The 17,611-nt window shown below is 44.2% G+C and overlaps 1 protein-coding gene and 1 long non-coding RNA gene across 4 annotated transcripts in view; one reads left to right on the top strand and one right to left on the bottom strand.

Annotated features, from left to right (window-relative positions):
• The window catches only part of LOC144825506 (uncharacterized), a 337,701-nt gene that overhangs the window by 9,130 nt on the left and 310,960 nt on the right, over nt 1-17,611 (bottom strand). The window lies entirely within an intron of this gene.
• Nucleotides 1-17,611, top strand: part of LOC144825532 (uncharacterized) — a 169,837-nt gene that overhangs the window by 147,087 nt on the left and 5,139 nt on the right. The window lies entirely within an intron of this gene.

Raw genomic sequence — 17,611 nt, 5'->3', positions numbered from 1 at the left:
GTATTCAAGGGGATTTAGCTCCCCCTCTGGAAACGCGCCAGGGGGCTGCGTTGCAGAGAGGTGTAATGAGGCCACGCCCCTTTTTACACCTCTCTGCAATGCAGCCCCTGGCGCATACTGGAGGTTCCTGGTGGGCTAGTTGGCCCCCAGGGACCCCCAGTATTCAAGGGGATTTAGTTGCCCCTCTGGAAACGCGCCCGGGGGCTGCGTTGCAGAGAGGTGTATTGAGGCCACATCCCTTTTTACACCTCTCTGCAACGCAGCCCCCTGGTGCATACTGGAGGTTCCTGGTGGGCTTGTTGGCCCCCAGGGACCCCAGTATGCAAGGGGACTTAATCCCCCAACTTAGAACGTGCTACGGGGCGCGTTTGGACAGTGGTGACGGTAGGGGGCGGAGCTTGAGGTGATATGTTTGCAAACATGCCCAGTGGCGCATTTTAAGTTGGGGAATTAATTCCTCTTCAATCCAGAGGTCCCCTAAGGGCCAAGTAGCCCAACAGGTACCTCCATTAAGCGCCACGGAGCTGCTTTGCAGAGTGTTGTAAAAAGGGGGCCTGCCCTCTGAGCACCTCTCTGCAACGCAGCTCCCTGGCCCATACTGGAGGTACCTGGTGGGCTAGTTGGCCCACAGGAGAACTCAGGATTGAAGAGGAATTAATTCCCCAACTTAAAGCGCGCCACAGGGCGTGTTTGCACACATGTCACCTCAGGCCCCGCCCCCTTCCTTCACTATTGAGCAAAATATTCCTCTAAAAACAGCCGAACTACGAATTCCGATTTACTCACCTGTTATCATGAGAGACGTCAGTGCTGCATCTTTGAGCCCAGTACGGACCCTGAGAAGTAAATCTAAGCGTACTTACCAGTAACTTGTATTTCCTTCCATAGGAATCCATTGTGTGGGTTTCACCGGAAAAGTTTCTAAGTGTCTATTTTTGAAACGTACAAATATTCCTCTAAAATCAGCCGAACTACGAATTCCGATTTACTCACCTGTTATCAGGAGAGACCTCAGTGCTGCATCTTTCAGCCCACTACTGATCCTGAAAAGTAATTCTAACCGTAGTTACAGTAACTTGAATTTCCTTCCATAGGCTAATATTTACTGGTTTCACTTGGAAATTCTTCCAAGTGTGGAGTTTTGGAACTTAAAAAAATTCATCTAAAATCAGCCGAACTACAAATTCCGATTTACTCACCTGTTATCAGGAGAGACCTCCGTGCTGCATCTTTCAGCCCACTACTGATCCTGTAAAGTAATTCTAACCATACTTACCAGTATCTTCAATTTCCTTCCATAGGATATCATTGCCTGCTATATAAAATATATATGAATTAAATAGAATATAAAATAAAAATAAAAGATATTACAATTTCAATATTTAAAAATAATAATAATTCCAATTTATATTAAACATATTTAATGTAATTTAAAAAATAAAATATCTAAAATAAATACTTTAAAACAATTTATTAAATCAGTATAAAAAATAACAATTAATACATTTAAAAATTATTATTTACAAAACCTTTGAAATTCCCTCAGCCACGTTATAGTTAGGAATTAGCATTTAAAAAACCTTAGAAATTCACTGACAAAACCATAGGTTTCAGCTATGTTATAGTTAGGAAGCTTGTTTCCGGTCCAGGGAAGGCATGGCTTGGCAGTTCGGGCTGGACTGTTCCCATGAGGCACAGGGTCATACTGATTTGCATATAGCCATGTCTGAACTGGGGTGGCAGAGTGGGCTAAAGAACGGTGATGGATCAAACCCAGATCTTTTGACTGGGTGTGAGTGTTTGATTGGTTCAGATGCTCCGTCCATCACCACCCCCTTTTGTACCGCTTTTGGCCGCCATGAGTGTGGCAGGGTATGCTCAGACGTGAGTCCCTTGCTCACTTTGCCACTGGATTCAAGCAAGCCGGGCTGAAGACGGCTGGAATGCCAGAAACCGGTCCTCGGAAGCTTGTTTCCGGTCCAGGAAAGGCATGGCTTGGCAGTTCGGGCTGGACTGTTCCCATGAGGCACAGGGTCAGACTGATTTGCATATAGCCATGTCTGAATTGGGGTGGCAGAGTGGGCTAAAGAACGGTGATGGATCAAACCCAGATCTTTTGACTGGGTGTGAGTGTTTGATTGGTTCAGATGCTCCGTCCATCACCACCCCCTTTTGTACCATAGTTAGGAATTAGCATTTAAAAAACCTTAGAAATTCACTGAAAAAAACATAGGTTTCACACATGTTATAGTTAGCTGGACATTTCACAGTGAATATATATATAGATATATTTTACAAGTATTTATGCCGAATCCGCTGGAAATAGCACCTCTTCCATATCCGTTGTCATGTGACCTCCATGCTGATGTCAGGGGGCGGGCACTTGTACTCACTGCATAAAAACAACAAAAAAATGTAACCGCTCCGAAACGCATCATGGCTGTTTTTCTGTGACAATAAACCATCTTATAGCCAGATCCTGTGGTCCGTCTCCTGTTACTTTGCTTCGCCGGTCTTAACAGATTTGGAGGCGGCTTAAGGAGTGTTTCTGCGCATATATATATATATATATATATATATATATATATATATATATATATGCAGCACGTCACTCCGACCACTTCCAACCCACGCTGGCGAAGGAGACTCAGACCACCACAGCTCTTCAGGCGAAGTTTCTTTATTTAAAACACAGCCTGCAACGACGCGTTTCGCGCTATCAAAGCCCTTGATCACATTCGATATATATATATATATATGGCATATATATATGGCATATATATGGCAGCTTCCATTAAAATAACTAAAGCGGAACCAACCAGTTTGCAGGTTCCTTTGTGAGGGAAACTCTTTTGGTGGATATTTACGGCTAACCCAGCCGTGGAGGAGCACTGCCGCCTAGCTTGGACCTGATGCGATGCCAACCGGCGTGCGCTACCGTCGGGACTGGTGCTGTGTGTGGAGGCTCTGAATCTGGACAGCGACGTATGGCGATCATGGCACAGCAACCCACATGGGTTTTAATTGGGACAATTTTTGTGGTGAATTGCACAACAGGCTCACTGGAGTATTAAGGACTACGGAGTCTAGGAGGCCTTGGGAAAAGAGGCCACGCCCACTAGGGAAGGACACCGTGATTTAATGAAGGCATAACTGTTGGGCGTTAACCATCCACTCACAAGCCTTTGATAAAGTGCATCGCACGAAACGCGTCAGGCTTTGCTGTAATACTCCTGCTGTGAGGTGTTTCGTATCTTCGCTGTGGCAGCTTCCATTAAAATAACTAAAGCAGAACCAGCCAGTTTGCAGGCTGCTGTGTGAGGGTAACTCTTTTGGTGGATATTTACGGCTAACCCAGCCGTGGAGGAGCCCTGCCACCTAGCGCGGACCTGGTGCGACGCCAACCGGCGTGCGCTACCGTCAGGACTGGTGCTGTGTGTGGAGGCGCTGAATCTGGACAGCATTGTATGGCGATCATGGCACAGCAACCCACATGGGTTTTAATTGGGACAGTTTTTGTGGTGAATTGCACAACAGGCTCACTGGAGTTTTAAGGACTACGGAGTCTAGGAGGCCTTGGGAAAAGAGGCCACGCCCACTAGGGAAGGACAACGTGATTTAATGAAGGCGTAAGTGTTGGGCGTTAACCATCCACTCACAAGCCTTTGATAAAGTGCATCGCACGACACGTGTCATGCTTTGCTGTAATACTCCTGCTGTGAGGTGTTTCGTATCTTTGCTGTGGCAGCTACCATTAAAATAACTAAAGCGGAACCAACCAGTTTGCAGGCTCCTTTGTAAGGGTAACTCTTTTGGTGGATATATATATATATATATATATATATATATATTACTGTCGGTGCTGATTTAGTAAACAAGCATTAGAAATGCAATAGGTCTCGGATTTATTTGAGTTAGAGGAAATGGCATTATAAATGGCACTGCACTCTGCACTCTGCAGTCACATTCTGCACTCACACTCTGCACTATGCACTCACACTCTGCACTCTGCACTCTACACTCTCACTCTGCACACACTCACTCTGCACACAATCTCACTCTGCAGCACACACTCTCACTCTGCACACACTCTCACTCTGCAGCACTCAATCTCACTCTACAGCACTCACTCTCACTCTCACTCTGCAGCACTCACTCTCACTCTGCAGCACTCACTCTCACTCTGCAGTACTCACTTTCACTCTGCAGCACTCACACAGCACTCTGCAGCACTCACACAGCACTCTGCTGCACCCACACAGCACTCTGCTCCACTCACACAGCACTCTGCTGCACTCACACAACACTCTGCACTCACACTGCACTCTGCACTCACACAGCACACTGCACTCACACTCTGCAGCACTCACTCACACTCTGCAGCACCATGGGGAGGGGGAGGGGAGGGGGGTCGCTGGTGAACGTTGTCGGGAGGACACGGATACCAATGACTCGCAAAGGAAGGGCGACTTGATCTCTCCAGCGAGCGAAATGTCAAGTTATTATCTTTTTACAGCCGTCGTTATTACACTACACTAATCACCTGTCTAGAACAACCGCAAGGTGTGAGCGGGAACTGGCCTGGGTTCAAGCACCGCTAACTTAGGCCTGAAGGCAGTTAGCGTAAAGCTGCAGATGGGAGGCTTAATGGCAGGCCGTAAATAGTTACTGACTGTTTATAGCCCAATCTATATGCTATATATTCTTTTAATGTAGGCGGGCTCTTCTTTGTACGAGATGGATAGGCCCCGAGGGTCGTTGCGGAGGTTCCAGTAGTTTTTTTTTAAAGGTGACCAGACACACCGCATTAGACTCTGAAGCTAGACCCAATTAGACAAGAATTTCTGCAAATTAAAAAGAATGAACTAGGAAGCAAATAAAGGTGCATGCAAAAATTAAGGACGGCGAGTTTCTCATTAAAAAAAGACACAAACTAAAATATCTGCAAAGAGTGTCTAATGTCCGTAGTCCGCTAGGCATACAGCCGCAATTAAGGAAATGTAGTGCACACCTGAAAGCGGCGCCTCCAGGCGCTTGAATAACGGGTGCTACTAAGTAATTCCGCTGCATTCATTGACTTTGCAAGGATGAAGGGCCGAGTGGGCTCTGGCCGGACTCGTTTCTGCGATCTGTATGTTTCTGTGCAGGCACTCAGCCCACTGAGTTATCTTGGCGGATTCATGCCCAAACGTCTCCGACTTCCGTTCTCCGTTCAGAGATCTTCTGTAAACTTCCCGCCGAGAGAGGAAGCCCCCGCTGGTATTGTTTCGGGGCAGGAAGCGGAGACTCGCACCACTGCTTAGCTGCTGTAAGGAGAGGCTTCTTTTACAACAACCTCCTCCATTTCGCTGCTGTAAAATATAATATAATGCACCCCCAGATACATGGGTTACTGGGGCCCAAGCTGTTTGTAAGCGCCCACGATTGTTCTCTTGTAAGAAAAGGGGGTCGATTTGTCCAGGATCACACGGTTTGATGAGGTCAAGTCACCCACACAAACGAGGGACGTATTTTGACTCAAAATGACAGTGGCCTATGTAAAACACTGAACGCACAAAATCAGATAAAAAAAAACTCGGCCTCGCGCGCGCGCGCGCCACACTGAACGCACGAAATCAGATTAAAAAAAAAACCTCGGCCCGCGCGCCACTGCAGGCATATGTTTTCAATTATCTCCGCCATGACGGCGAGATAATTGAAGATATATGGCCTTCTGGTGCGCGTGTCCGCACGGAATATGCAATAGGCGGAGATACTCTCCCGCCTATGGCCTATTGCGTGCTCTCTTCCGAAAACACATGCACGAGAAGGCCAATCGAAATGCAGCTGGCATAAAAAAGGACGAAAAATCACGAGCAGCCAGGAATCTGTTAGGTAGCTTTTCGGAGACCCTCACACAAGGACTCTTAGGCTCCGCCTACACTGCTACGCAGTGTGACGTAGGCCCGAGCCCTAGAAAGCAGCAAAGCTAGAGCCCAATTTCATATAACGTGGTATTTATTCCAACACCATAGTAAAAAAAACACCCGACGCGTTTCGGTGCAGCCGCACCTTGATCACGGGTAAATCTGTTTCGTGAGTATCACCATTATAAAGTGTTTAAACATAAACATAAAAATAGGACTACCTGTCCCAACACAGCTGTTTAAAAAAAGACAGTGTGGTTATTTAGTACCATAACTTTCACAAATTAATAACTGTTGCCTCACAGTTTGTCTGTTCCCTCCTTTGCCAGCACCAAGTACATTTTTAAGTGCATTTTTAAAACTACATATTTGAGTACATTATACAAATGTTCCGACCAGGTCGGCATTAGTAATCCACTTAAGTCTCTGTGTGCATCTTTATCCATGAAAGTTCAGTATAGTTCAAGTTAAGTCTCTGTGGGCTTCTTTACCCATACAAGATCATTCTGCCCCTGTGGGCGATTTGATGCAAAGGAACGGGAATCTTTTACAATTCTGACCAGTGGGCTAACACATTCACATATCATGTGAAATTCAACTAAACCACATTCCTGAATACAGAACATTCGGTGCATTTCATCGAGTTGCCGTTCAGTTTCCATTCCAGCAGTGTGCGGACTACATTGTCTCCTACAAAAAATAATAAAATGTGCAATCACTAGAAAATTTAGTGCATATTAAAACTAATACTTCACATCATACATAGAATCATGTTACATCTTAGTTGTCATGCGTATATTTATAAATTCATCCTAACCCAGGTGCACTTCCATCTTCTCATCCTTATTAAGACCTTTAGGTTGTACTGTGTCATACTTGATTATAAATTTAGATTCTAGTTGGCGCAACTGTCTAACTCTGTCCCCACCCCTTTCAGAGATCAAAACCCTGTCTAGGGCACAGAATTGTAAAAAGCCAACATCCTTACTATGACACTCCTTAAAGTGTTTGGCAATAGGATAGTTTTTATCCTCATTCGTTATGGCCCTGGCATGCTCAAGGACTCTCTTCTTGACCTGGTGTATCGTACTCCAAATATACACTAATGGGCATGGACACCGTAAAGCGTATACACAGTAATCCGATTTACACGTCAGATATTTCTGTATTACAAAGGGTTTCTGGGTATCGGAGATCCTTAACTCTTTTCTGTTTACACTGTTTTTACATGCTTTGCATGCTCGGCACGTAAAGAAACCCCTAATTGCATTAACATCAGTTTTTTCTTTGGGAGTACTACTGCACAACACTTCCTTTAAAGCTGTACACTTTGTAAATGTGATCTGTGGATGACTACCTACGAAGCTCTTCAATGTTGGGTCCAGATTTAGTACTTGCCAGTACTTTTTTAAACTCCTCCTTATTTGCCATGACTGGTTGCTGTAAGCTGTAATGAACCTTATGGGTTCATTATCTTCCTGGATTCTCACCTTTGAATATAACAGCTCTATCCGGTCAATGGTTCTTACTTTCAAACAGGCTTGTTCAACTACTTTGTCAGAATACCCTCTTTCTTTAAAGCGTGCTTTCATGTTCAACATTTTGTTCTTAAAGTCCCTGTCTGTACCGCAGTTACGCTTGGCCCGCAGTAATTCTCCAAACGGGATGCTGCTAATCAATTTGTGTGTGTGGCAACTTGCCACGTGTAATAGGCTATTGCCAGCAGTGTGTTTGCGGAACAACCTGCTCCTTAGATTGCCCTCCTCCGCATATACCACTACATCCAAAAATTCCAACGACTTTTTGTCTATATTACAAGTGAATTTCAAGTTACATTCATTCACATTTAAGTCGTCCACAAATTGATTTGCATCATCTCTACTGCTTCTCCAGATACAGAAAACGTCATCTATATACCGAGCCCAGAGGACCACGTTCTGGGAAAAGGCCACGATGTTAACGGCCACCTGCTCCTCCCACCAGCCCAGGAACAAACCTGCGTAACTGGGGGCGAAGCAGGTTCCCATCGCGGTCCCCCGGGACTGGCAATAGATGACGTGGTTAAACAGGAAGTAGTTATGTGTGAGACAAGTCTGCATCATCCTTAATAACATGTTTGTATGGGAAGAGTGTTTGCCTTCACGTTGTTGCAAAAAGTGTTGATTAGCCAGCAGTCCTAAGTTGTGTGGTATGCAAGTGTAGAGACTGTTGACATCTAGTGTCAACAGCCCCATATCATCTTCCCACTGAATGGGTTCAATGATTCTCAGAAAATCCCTTGTATCTTGCATCATACGACGGTAATTTCTGAACAAATGGGCGTAAGAAGTGGTCAATGTACCTGGAGGGGTTTTCATATGTACTCCCCATAGACGAAACAATTGGTCGTCCCGGGGGATTCAAGGCATTTTTGTGAAGCTTCGGCAATAAATATAATACCGGTAGCTTGGGGTGATCACATTTAAGGAATTTGAATTCTTCAGCTGACACTAGTCCCTCTTCTTTCCACTCCAACAACTGTCCTTGATATTCATGATTACTTTTGTCATAACTACTTCTGTTACTCAGAACATTGCTATCTTTATCGCCTAGTTGTCTGTGGCCTTCATTGAGGTACATCTCCAAGGGCCACACCACCACATTCCCGCCCTTATCCGACATTTTTATGACAATGTCACTGTTAGTTGTCAATTCTTGCAGGGCTCGGCGTTGTTTGACTTGAAGATTGTCATGTGTCATTTTACTGGTTTGATTCAGTTTCTTGAATTCATTAATCATGCCCTTTTCAAAAACATCTATAACCTCACTGTGAAACTGTGGTTGAAATCTAGATTTTGATTTGAATCCGCTGTCATTTACAGTGTATAGATTCCATTCCTCATTGCTTAAACCATCAGCAATGTCCATTCCTCTTCCCGCCACATCCATATTAATATCTGTCAGATCCAGGGGATTAGTGATAGTTGTTATAATCCCCTCTGTGAGCGTTGCTACTGCCCCACCTTTTTTAATGCCAAACCATTTTTTCAATTTTAACTTACGAATAAAATGAAAGAGATCAATCCTCCCCTCCGTATAGTTAAATTGCCTAGTTGGGCAAAATGTTAATCCCAAGGACAAGACTTCAATTTGATCTGCAGTTAGAATAAAATTGGATAAATTTTCCACAGTGTGGGTGTCTTTCATTTTTTGGCTGTGCTGCCTCTTGTTCTGACTCCCACGTAGGCATCCAGCAGACCTTGTTTTTTTGCGCCTCTGGTAATTCCTCCTCTGGCGCCTCTTCCTCGACCTCGATTTGGCGATTCCTGGGGCCCTGGGCTGACTAGCTCTTGTCTGCCCTGCGCCATTAGTAAGAATTCCTTTAAAATTTTGTTTTTTACTCCTTCGCCTCCATTAGATGTTGCACCTGTGACTTCAACAACCGTGCTTGTTCCTGGTGTCTCTTCATTGCTGGTAATTATATTAGGTGCACTGGTTGAAATCTCCCCTTGTTGATTAGGAGTTATTAATTTTTGCTTATTTAATTCTCGTAGGTGGTCAAACTTCTTCCCAAATGTAAAGATCTGACCCCTTTCGTAATCTAATTGGTCCCGGTGAAACTTGGTCTGTTTTTTCAATTTTATTTCTTCTTCCGCTTTCAGCAGTCTGGGGAATTCCCGTTCCTTTGCATCAAAACGCCCACAGGGGCAGAATGATCTTGTATGGGTAAAGAAGCCCACAGAGACTTAACTTGAACTATTCTGAACTTTCATGGATAAAGATGCACACAGAGACTTAAGTAGATTACAGTAAATACTTTTCCCTATCTGGGCCTTTTGTTTGATGGGGAAATTCAATTCAACCCACTGGTCGAGGAACACTGCACAAAGCTGGTCTCTTCAAACAGTGCAATATTAAGCTTTGCCGTAGGCTGGGACGATGGTGCCCCGAACAAGTAATGACTCTATATGGCTCAATTAGTATGGCAAAGGCCCTTACGGTGCTGAGGTGTGGGGCTTCAGGGACTCTAAACAACTACAATTAGAGGAAGATAAATTTCTCCGCAGAATCCTGAAAATCCCACACTCCACCTCTGCCGAAATTGCTCACACAGAACTCGGGATCCCATATATTTTAGACCAAGTCAAGATGAGGCCAATTATAGCATGGATCAGAATATGGACTAACCCAGAGGCAGCATTGAGCAGGGAAATTGTCACAGACTGTCTGCAAAGGGATAAGGGGTTACAAATTCCCTGGCTAAAATACGTTAAAAGCACTTTAGAGAATATAGACCAGCATCTCCTTTTTAACGACCCTTCCTCAATTTCTATCAGCTGTAAATCAAGGGTCAAAAAGTTGCTTATAGAAAAATTTCAAACTGTTAGACTTCGTTCTGGACCCTTAAAGAGATCAATAGCAGTTCACGGTCTAGTCAATATTGGGGAGGGCATGGAACCCTATCTGTTATTGATGTATAACCAGCATGATAGATTTTTAATGTGTCATTTTAGGCTCAATCTGTTACCTAATATTTTAGCTTATCCCTCAGGTTTTACTGTAACAATTGAGTAGAAGGGTGCCTGCGGCTGCGACAATAGGTCTCCACAGGACACCCTTCATTTTGTACTTTTATGTTCATTTTACCGAAACCCTAGGCGTAGATTTTTGGTTGACATCCTCAGGAAGCAGAAATTTCGTCATGCAAGAGCTGCACTGCTTTTTTTACAGAGAGCTAGTGACACGCACACCATATGCTCTATTGTAAGTTTGTAAAAGTAGCAGTAAGACTGAGAAACACAAGAAATTAACCAACTTTTGTACATAACAATTATTTCTCTCTATGAATTGTACCCTCTACTCCTTGTAGTTTAATTTGTCATAAGTTCAGAAACGTAATTTAATGACATTTTTATTGTGTAATGTATTTTTATGATGGTTTTTAATCGTCGAAATAAAGATTTACTGAACTGAAAGTGGATTAGTAATGCCGACCTGGTCGGAAGGTTTGTAAAATGTACTCAAATATGTACTTTTAAAAATACACTTCAAAATGTACTTAGTGCTGGCAAAGGAGGGAACAAACAAACTGTGAGGCAACAGTTATTAATTTGTGAAAGTTATGGTACTAAATAACCACAATGTCTAATTTTCTATTAAGATGAATATCGGTGGTAATTTAGAGATGTCTGCCGTTGTTTATGTCAAAACAGCAGTGTTGGGACAGGTAGTCCTATTTTTATGTTTATGTTTAAATACTTTATAATGGGGATACTCACGAAACAGATTTACCCGTGACCAAGGTGCGGATGCACCGAAACGCGTCGGGTGTTTTTTTGACTATGGTGTTGGAATAAATACCACGTTATATGAAATTGGGCTCGAGCTTTGCTGCTTTTTTACTAAATCAGCACCAACAGTAATATTAAGGGGTCGCTCCCTTGCTTGAAGCCCGCCGTCATTTGGAGGCCGGAGGATTGGCGAACTTTAACTAAGGATAATATTTCTCTGCGAGAAAAAATCTCCCGGCCCGCCTACCCACGAGAAATCACACACAGTGCAAGGATCCCCGATAACGGAGTTGTACCCGGAAGGACTGTGGGTGTTCTGATTGGCAAAAAGAAACCCGAAGGAACCAATCAATGGAACGGGGCCGCAGAAGCCAAGCTCCGTGTGGTGGATACTTTGTTTCAACGGGGTCGATTGCCTGGCGTGTGTGGAATAGGCTGACGGAACCGGTGTAATCTGTGAGAGGGTCGCTGCAGAGGAACTACGTGGAGCAGCTTGAGTGTAAAGCTGCGAGACTCCCGGACAGTGAGTTCTCTATATACAAACACAATGAATTTGTCGAATAGGAACACTTCACGACGGGAAGCGGCAGAAATGCTGTTTGTACCGTTCGACTCGGAATCAAGTACATCAAACAGACCGGGCGAAGCTATAGCCCGTGACAAGATTACTAAGAGAGAACTATGGGACAAACTATGGAAACTTGTCAAATTGGAACAAGTGAAGTGGTGGGAGGCCACCACTCTTCAGAAATATGTTGACCACGGACGCGTGCAGAGTGGTCTGCGAATTTTCATAACTCCGACCTTCACTGATCCAGACCCGGAGCTCATTGAGGAGTGGGTCCAGAACAATCACGAATGCTTAACTGTTATGTTGAAGCTGCTGATCAAGTATGCATTAAAGGATACTGTATGCTTAGCGGAACAAATAGAAATAGCGACTGCACAACTTAAGGAACATCATTTGGAAAATGAATTTGAAACCGAAATGAAAAAACTAACAACCAGACTGCTGAAAGCGGAAGAAGAAATAAAATTGAAAAACAGACCAAGTTCCACCGGGACCAATTAGATTACGAAAGGGGTCAGATCTTTACATTTGGGAAGAAGTTTGACCACCTACGAGAATTAAATAAGCAAAAATTAATAACTCCTAATCAACAAGGGGAGATTTCACCCAGTGCACCTAATATAATTACCAGCAATGAAGAGAGACCAGAAACAAGCACGGTTGTTGAAGTCACAGGTGCAACATCTAATGGAAGCGAAGGAGTAAAAAAACTACATTTTAAATGTATTCTCACTAATGGCGCAGGGCAGACAAGGGCTAGCCAGCCCAGGGCCCCAGTAATCGCCAAATCGAGGTCGAGGAAGAGGCGCCAGAGGAGGAATTACGAGAAGCGCAAAAAAACAATGTCTGCTGGATGCCTATGTGGGAGTCAGAACAAGAGGCAACACGGCCAAAAAATGAAAGACACCCACACTGTGGTAAATGTATCCAATTTTAGTCTAACTGCAGATAAAATTGAAGTCTTGTCCTTGGGATTAACATTTTGCCCATCTAGCCAATTTAACTATACGGAGGGGAGGATTGATCTTTCATTTTATTCTTAAATTAAAATTGAAAAAATGGTTTGGCATTAAAAAAGGTGGGGCAGTAGCAACGCGCACAGAGGGGATCATAACAACTATCACTAATCCCCTGGATCTGACAGATACTAATATGGATGTGGCAGGAAGAGGAATGGACATTGCAGATGGTTTAAGCAATGAGGAAGGGAATATATACACTGTAAATGACAGCGGATTCAAATCAAAATCTAGATTTCAACCACAGATTCACAGTGAGGTTATAGATGTTTTTGAAAAGGGCATGATTAATGAATTCAAGAAACTGAATCAAACCAGTAAAATGACACATGACAATCTTCAAGTCAAACAACGCCAAGCCCTGCAAGAATTGAAAACTAACAGTGACATTGTCATAAAAATGTCAGATAAGGGCGGGAATGTGGTGGTGTGGCCCTTGGAGATATACCTCAATGAAGGCCACAGACAACTAGGCGATAAAGATAGCAATGTTCTGAGTAACAGAAGTAGTTATGACAAAAGTAATCGTGAATATCAAGGACAGTTGTTGGAGTAGAAAGAAGAGGGACTAGTGTCAGCTGAAGAATTCAAATTCCTTAAATGTGATTACCCCAAGCTACCGGTATTATATTTATTGCCGAAGCGTCACAAAAATGCCTTGAATCCCCTGGGACGACCACTTGTTTCGTCTATGGGGAGTACATATGAAAACACCTCCAGGTACATTGACCACTTCTTACGCCCATTTGTTCAGAAATTACCGTCGTATCTGCAAGATACAAGGGATTTTCTGAGAATCATTGAACCCATTCAGTGGGAAGATGATATGTGGCTGTTGACACTAGATGTCAACAGTCTCTACACTTGCTTACCACACAACTTAGGACTGCTGGCTAATCAACACTTTTTGCAACAACGTGAAGGCAGACACTCTTCCCATACAAACATGTTATTAAGCATGATGCAGACTTGTCTCACACATAACTACTTCCTGTTTAACCACGTCATCTATTGCCAGTCCCGGGGGACCGCGATGGGAACCTGCTTCGCCCCCAGTTACGCAGGTTTGTTCCTGGGCTCGTGGGAGGAGCAGGTGGCCGTTAACATCTTGGCCTTTTCCCAGAACGTGGTCCTCTGGGCTCGGTATATAGATGACGTTTTCTGTATCTGGAGAGGCAGTAGAGATGATGCAATTCAATTTGTGGACGAATTAAATGTGAATGAATGTAACTTGAAATTCACTTGTAATATAGACAAAAAGTCGCTGGAATTTTTGGATGTAGTGGTATATGCGGAGGAGGGCAATCTAAGGAGCAGGTTGTTCCGCAAACCCACTGCTGGCAATAGCCTATTACACGCGGCAAGTTGCCACCCACAGAAATTGATTAGCAGCATCCCGTTTGGAGAATTACTGCGGGCCAAGCGTAACTGCGGTACAGACAGGGACTTTGAGAACAAAATGTTGAACATGAAAGCATGCTTTAAAGAAAGAGGGTATTCTGACAAAGTAGTTGAACAAGCCTGTTTGAAAGTAAGAACCATTGACCGGACAGAGCTGTTCTATCCAAAGGTGAGAATCCAGGAAGATGATGAACCCATAAGGTTCATTACTGCTTACATTAACCAGTCATGGCAAATAAGGAGGAGTTTAAAAAAGTACTGGCAAGTACTAAATCTGGACCCAACATTGAAGAGCTTCGTAGGTAGTCATCCACAGATCACATTTAGAAAGTGTACAGCTTTAAAGGATGTGTTGTGCAGTAATACTCCCAAAGAAAAAACTGATGTAAATGCAATTAGGGGTTTCTTTACGTGCCGAGCATGCAAAGCATGTAAAAACAGTGTAAACAGAAAAGAGTTAAGGATCTCCGATACCCAGAAACCCTTTGTAATACAGAAACATGTGACGTGTAAATCGGATTACTGTGTATACGCTTTACGGTGTCCATGCCCATTAGTGTATATTGGGAGTATGATACACCAGGTCAAGAAGAGAGTCCTTGAGCATGCCAGGGCCATAACGAATGAGGACAAAAACTATCCTATTGCCAAACACTTTAAGGAGTGTCATTGTAAGGATGTTGGCCTTTTACAATTCTGTGCCCTAGACAGGGTTTTGATCTCTGAAAGGGGTGGGGACAGAGTTAAACAGTTGCGCCAACTAGAATCTGAATTTATAATGAAGTATGACACATTACAACCTAAAGGTCTTAATAAGGATGAGGAGATGGAAGTACACCTGGGTTAGGATGAATTTATAAATATACGCATGACAACTAAGATGTAACATGATTCTATGTATGATGTGAAGTATTAGTTTTAATATGGACTACATTTTATAGTGATTGCACATTTTATTATTTTTTGTTGGAGACAATGTAGTCCGCACACTGCTGGAATGGAAACTGAACGGCAACTCGATGAAATGCACCGAATGTTCTGTATTCAGGAATGTGGTTTAGTTGAATTTCACATGATATATGAATGTGTTAGCCCACTGGGGCAGAATTGTAAAAGATTCCCGTTCCTTTGCATCAAAACGCCCACAGGGGCAGAATGATCTTGTATGAGTAAAGAAGCCCACAGAGACTTAACTTGAACTATACTGAACTTTCATGGATAAAGATGCACACAGAGACTTAAGTGGATTACTAACGCCAACCTGGTCGGAACGTTTGTAAAATGTACTCAAATATGTACTTTTAAAAAGGCACTTAAAAATGTACTTGGTGCTGGCAAAGGAGGGAACAAACAAACTGTGAGGCAACAATTATTAATTTGTGAAAGTTATGGTACTAAATAACCACAATGTCTAATTTTCTATTCAGATGAATATCGGTGGTAATTTAGAGATGTCTGCCGTTGTTTATGTCAAAACAGCAGTGTTGGGACAGGTAGTCCTATTTTTATGTTTATGTTTAAACACTTTATAATGATGATACTCACGAAACAGATTTACCCGTGACCAAGGTGCGGCTGCACCGAAACGCGTCGGGTGTTTTTATGACTATGGTGTTGGAATAAATACCACGTTATATGAAATTAGGCTCGAGCTTTGCTGCTTTTTTACTAAATCAGCACCGACAGTAATATTAAGGGGTCGCTCCCTTGCTCGAAGCCCGCCGTCATTTGGAGGCCGGAGGATTGGCGAACTTTAACTAAGGACATTTATACATATAGCATACAGCAGCATCACTGCTGTCGCCCACTGGGGCGGGACTGTGCTTAATTGAATAAAGATGGCGATTTGGCACAATACTGCTTCCTCCGTTTCTGTTGCATGCCAGTGATCAAGAGCTAATCAAGACTCGAAACGCGTTTGGCTGATTGCAAAGGGAGTTACGAGGGCATTCTGAGCTGCGGCTGCCGGAGGCTGTGTGCGTTAACTCTTCCACGTGTGATCTCTCCTAGTGGGGCAACCTGGTGTTTTTTGTGTTTAGCGGCTGGTCCGGCCGCGGAGAGGTCCCGCTGCTCATCGAGCGGTTCTGAGTGCCCGCTACAGGAGGCGCTGTTGGAGTGGAGGGGGCCTGACCTCCGGATTACATTGGCGAGCAGAACAGTATTTGCCCCCAGTTCTCGCCTACCACTTGGATTTTACAAACAATTATACTTACCACTTGGATTGTATTGTGTACGGAGGGAGCAACACTCACTGGGGTCATTCGGTATTCAAGTCCTGAAGCAGGCGGACTACCAATACCATAATGCATCACTGCTGTCGCCCACTGGGGCGGGACTGTGCTTAATTGAATAAAGATGGCGATTTGGCACAATACTGCTTCCTCCGTTTCTGTTGCATGCCAGTGATCAAGAGCTAATCAAGGCTCGAAACGCGTTTGGCTGATTGCAAAGGGAGTTACGAGGGCATTCTGAGCTGTGGCTGCCGGAGGCTGTGTGCGTTAACTCTTCCACGTGTGATCTCTCCTAGTGGGGCAACCTGGTGTTTTTTGTGTTTAGCGGCTGGTCCGGCCGCGGAGAGGTCCCGCTGCTCATCGAGCGGTTCTGAGTGCCCGCTACAGGAGGCGCTGTTGGAGTGGAGGGGGCCTGACCTCAGGATTACATTGGCGAGCAGAACAATATTTGCCCCCAGTTCTCGCCTACCACTTGGATTTTACAAACAATTATACTTACCACTTGGATTGTATTGTGTACGGAGGGAGCAACACTCACTGGGGTCATTCGGTATTCAAGTCCTGAAGCAGGCGGACTACCAATACCATAATGCATCACTGCTGTCGCCCACTGGGGCGGGACTGTGCTTAATTGAATAAAGATGGCGATTTGGCACAATACTGCTTCCTCCGTTTCTGTTGCATGCCAGTGATCAAGAGCTAATCAAGGCTCGAAACGCGTTTGGCTGATTGCAAAGGGAGTTACGAGGGCATTCTGAGCTGCGGCTGCCGGAGGCTGTGTGCGTTAACTCTTCCACGTGTGATCTCTCCTAGTGGGGCAACCTGGTGTTTTTTGTGTTTAGCGGCTGGTCCGGCCGCGGAGAGGTCCCGCTGCTCATCGAGCGGTTCTGAGTGCCCGCTACAGGAGGCGCTGTTGGAGTGGAGGGGGCCTGACCTCCGGATTACATTGGCGAGCAGAACAGTATTTGCCCCCAGTTCTCGCCTACCACTTGGATTTTACAAACAATTATACTTACCACTTGGATTGTATTGTGTACGGAGGGAGCAACACTCACTGGGGTTATTCGGTATTCAAGTCCTGAAGCAGGCGGACTACCAATACCATAATGCATCACTGCTGTCGCCCACTGGGGCGGGACTGTGCTTAATTGAATAAAGATGGCGATTTGGCACAATACTGCTTCCTCCGTTTCTGTTGCATGCCAGTGATCAA

The sequence above is a fragment of the Lissotriton helveticus genome, chromosome 1_1 (assembly GCF_964261635.1).
Source record: "Lissotriton helveticus chromosome 1_1, aLisHel1.1, whole genome shotgun sequence".
NCBI lineage: Eukaryota > Metazoa > Chordata > Amphibia > Caudata > Salamandridae > Lissotriton > Lissotriton helveticus.
Note: the sequence above shows the minus strand (reverse complement) of the source record. Positions and strands in the feature narration are given on the sequence as shown.